This window comes from Hylobates moloch, unplaced genomic scaffold (genome assembly GCF_009828535.3).
Source record: "Hylobates moloch isolate HMO894 unplaced genomic scaffold, HMol_V3 SCAFFOLD_20, whole genome shotgun sequence".
NCBI classification, from domain to species: Eukaryota; Metazoa; Chordata; class Mammalia; order Primates; family Hylobatidae; genus Hylobates; species Hylobates moloch.
The window spans coordinates 26,199,668-26,204,224 of NW_026652295.1; the positions used below are offsets into that span (position 1 = coordinate 26,199,668).

The 4,557-nt window shown below is 42.9% G+C and overlaps 1 non-coding gene across 1 annotated transcript; it reads right to left on the reverse strand.

Annotated features, from left to right (window-relative positions):
- Positions 1-3,546: 3,546 nt before the first annotated feature.
- On the reverse strand, positions 3,547-3,620 carry TRNAI-AAU (transfer RNA isoleucine (anticodon AAU)). The gene has a single exon. It is a non-coding gene; the product is annotated as a tRNA-Ile (tRNA).
- Between the last annotated feature and the right edge of the window lie 937 nt (positions 3,621-4,557).

Sequence of the window (4,557 nt, forward strand, 5' to 3'; positions counted from 1 at the left end):
TAGAGACGGGGTTTCACCGTGGTCTCGATCTCCTGACCTCGTGATCCGCCCGCCTCGGCCTCCCAAAGTGCTGGGATTACAAGCGTGAGCCACCGCGCCCGGCCTTTTTTTTTGTATTTTTAGTAGAGATGGGTTTTGGCCATGTTGTCCATGGCTGGTCTCAAATTCCTGACCTGAAATGATCCACCCGCTTCGGCCTCCCAAAGTGCTGGGAATACAGACCTGAGCCACCGTGCCCAGATGTCTGTCATAGTTTTGTTGGTGGCCTAGAATACTGTTGTACAATGTTTTATCTACCTTTTCATTAAAATATAATTTACTTACACTTGGCATCAACAAGACTTCTGGTACTACAGACGAGCAGTGTCAGAATAGGCTTAGTGCCTCCTTGTTGATGTTTGTTTTGTTTGTTTTAATTGCAATGAGCACTCTAACATCTTCTTTAATTTCCTTCAGCAATGTTTTGTATTTTCCAGGGTACAATTCTTGCATCTCCTTGGTTAAATTTATTCTGAAGCATTTTATTCTTTCCGATCATATGCTTATTTTTATACCTGTATGAGAGCTACGGATTTAGCTTTTTCTGAAAGTCATCTCTCAACAAATGAATATGTAATTTCCTTTGATCAACAGAGTGTTATGGATCCCCTACTTGAAGACTCTTTGGAATATCACATGGCTTCATACAGAGTTTTATTCATATTATTAAAGTAAAGATGTAATCTTCTCTCTCTCTCTCCAATCCTGCTTGTATACTTCCTATCCTCAGTTGTGGGATGAACTTAAAGGGTCTAGATTCAGCTGGGCTCAGTGGCTCACGCCTGTAATCCCAACACTTTGGGAGGCCGAGGTGGTGGGGGGGTATCACTTGAAGTCAGGAGTTCGAGACCAGCGTGGCCAACATGGCAAAACCCCGTGTCTACTAAAAATACAAAAATTAGCCAGGCATGGTGGCGGGTGCCTGTAATCCCAGCTACTCGGGAGGCTGAGGCAGGATAATCACTCGAGCCCAGGAGGTGGAGGATGCAGTGAGCCAAGATCACACCACTGTACTCCAGAGTGGGCGACAAGATGGAAACTCCATCTCAAAAAAAAAAAAAAAAAAAAGAAAGAAAGAAGTTTTATTTCTGTACAGTATACAATGCTGTTTGAAAGCATTACAAGTGTTGCTAAACTAGACATCTCCAAGGCATATCAAGTGAAAAAAAGCAGAATGTAAAATAGTGTGTATAATGTTATATTTTACATAACTAGAAAGGAAAAGTAAAATGTATTATGTATATTTGCACCTATTGCACGAAGAACATTAAGGAGAATACATAGGAAACTAAGAAGAATTGTCATATATAGGAGATAGTGCTGAGAACTGAGCAGATGTGGATTATGAGGAAGAAGAAAATCTTCACTTTTAGTTACTGTTTATGTGAATGTATTAACTTTTCATATATATGCATATCTATATCCTTAATTTTTAATGGATCAAAAGAAGCTGTCTCTTTTTTTCTTTTCATTCTTATTGTGTTGATGTTGAAAATTATTGTCCCTCATTTTAAAACCATATTTCATCTTACACTGCACTGAAGAGAGGAAGATAACCCAGGATAGATAGTAGGAAGTGTGGGTGGGTTAACAATTTCTTGTTTTGTTAGTTTTTCTATTACTTCCTTAATAAACTAGCACAAATTTAATAGCTTAAAACAACATCCATTTATTATCACACAGTTCTGTGCATTATAAGTCTGGCAGGGTGTCATCAAACTAATACCAAAATGTCAGCAGGCCCGGCCATGTCCCTTATGGAGGCTCTAGGGGAGAATTCGTTTTCAAACTCACTCAGATTGTCAGTAGCATTCAGTTCCCTGCAGCTGTAGGACTGAGATAACGGTTTACAGGTTGTTCACAGTTTCTAGCAGATGCCTGAGTTCTCTGGCTGGTGGCTCCCTTCGTTTTCAAAGTCAGCAACTGCCTGTGGAATCCTTCTTATACTTAAATCTTTATATATCATCTAATATACAATGGACTACGTAGTAGGTACTCTTTATTAATTCATTCTAAAGAAATCTTTTTCAGTCGCTGACTTTGAGCTACTTAACGTTCTTGACGTGAAAAATCACAGCACTGAGCAAAACAGACGGCGCCCCTTCCCTTTGTGATTCGCCCACTATGTCCTTGGCGCTGTTTTTGAGCCATTATTTGCCGCATTATTTATCAATATTGTTAATGTCATTTTCATATCAACCCATGTTTTAAAATAAGAGAAGGGTAAAAATATGTTGGGAGGATGAGGAGTGAAGGAAGAAATGTAAATGAGACACGTGCCAGGCACACGGGGACCCAGTGACCAGACTCCAAGAAAAGCACAGGACAGAAAGAGCCAGGTGCTAAGACTTAGAGTGGACCCAGGGCTCTGGCCCTCCTATCTCCCACCACGCACTCCATTTTCGTCACATTTCAAACCTGTCGCTTTTATGATATATGTTCAAAAATTGTTTAATGAATTGTAAATGGCTTGGTAAGGGCCGCATCATAAATGGCTTGGTATGGGCCACATCGAGAACGGCTGTCAAATATAAGCCTAAGGCTAACCACGGATCCATTTTAACGCTGAGCAGTTGTGGTTGCAAGTCTGGAGCTTGGCAGAAAGAAACGTCACAAGTCTGGCTTTTTCCCACATAGACTGAACCCTCGCCCTCAAAACTACAAACACAACAATTTAACCAACTGAGTGTCAACTAGGGGAAGAATCAATATGATCTCTTTCAAAAGCTTAAAATATGTCAAAATAGTATTATCTCAGAAAGTTTTTTCCCAAAATAATACAAGACATTATCGAATTCTTATTTTCCCCTTTTCTAAAATCACCCACCCACCTCATTGAATTTCCTTTAAAAAATCTTCATCCTGGCCGGGCGCGATGGCTCATGACTGTAATCCCAGCGCTTTGGGAGGCCAAGGCAGGCGGATCACCTGAGTTCAGGAGTTCAAGACTAGCCTGGTCAACATGGTGAAACTCCGTCTCTACTAAAAATACAAAAATTAGCCAGGCGTGGTGGCACACGCCTGTAATCCCAGCTACTTGGGAGGCTGAGGCAGGAGAATTGCTTAAACCTGGGAGGCAGAGGTTGCAGTGAGCCAAGATCGTGCGGCTGCACTCCAGCCTGGGCGTCAGAGCAAGACTCTGTCTCAAAAACAAACAAAACAAACAAATAAAAAAAACCTCTTCATCCTAACTCGTATATTATTTCTTCAAAAGAATAAAAAACGTGCAAATCTAATGCTTGTCTAGCTATTGCAACCACATTTACAAATGGATAGGCAGGGCTCCGGAGTTGGATGTAAGACCGTAGTATACAATCCAGGTGTGGTCGATTTAAAAAAAAAAAAAAGAAAAGAAAAAAATTCCTGTCTAGCTAGTGCAACTACATTTATAAATGGATAGGCGAGGCTCCGGAGTTCGACGTAAAACAGAAGTTTACAAGCGAGGTGTGGTCGGTTTAAAATAAAAACGAAAAAGGAAGAAAAAAAAAAAAACAAAAAAAAACGACGTGGCCCGTACGGGGATCGAACCCGCGACCTTGGCGTTATTAGCACCACGCTCTAACCAACTGAGCTAACCGGCCTCCTTGGTGGGAGGGCCTTTTCTTATGTTTATTTAAATCATACCTGATCCATGCCCGCTGATTTTTTTTTTTTCCTTTGTAATAGAAGCGTTACTTTCACTTTTATTAATAAAATATTTTTTTTAAGAAAAGGAGAATTCCTCACTGTAGGCACAGGTAAACCATGCTTTTTCAAGGAAAACAGTCTCAAACTACTGATTCTGACTGGAGAAAACTCAGATTCAACGACCCCAAGCAGGGCTTCCTTTCCCTCACCAGGTGAAGGACTCAGAACAAACCAAAAAGCAGCTCCAAGCTTGCGATCGCGGCCAGTTCCTCACGGAACCGACCGCAGAGCCGCCGCAGGTTCGGAGGGTTCGGAGGACTCGGAGGGTGCGGATTCCTCTCTGTTCCTTGAGACCATTCCAGCTAGGTGGGCTCTTCGGCCTGGGAACCTGGGAAAGTGCACTCTCTTGCCTCCTGGCCTCGCGGTGATTCCGCAGTCACCAGGACCCGAAATTCACAGCTGTGCGTCCTAAGCTTGCAGCTCCACAAACGATAAAATCAGACTTGGCCCTGCAGTCCTGGGCACCGGGCCCTTGGTGATGCTCGAGTGCCGGGCTGGCATCGGCGTAAATGAAAGGACCAGCGGGACGGCTCCTTTCAAGAGTCTCTGACTCCTTCCGTCCCGGGAAGACCAAGACACCCACATCTAAGACAAAAGAAGTCACCATTATCTACACCAATGATAAACGCCGGTATCTGGGAGGAACTGAGCCCAGGACCAGGTCAGGGAACTAAGAGCGTTGGGACAACTAAGTCCCTCTTCAAAGACTCAACTTTCTGGTCATAAGGTGCAAAAGTTGTACATCAGTCCTACCCGCCCCCCCGCCCCCCACCACACACATACACTCCTTTTTTCCGCAAATCCAGGGTTTACCCTATTTGCCAAAGTTTA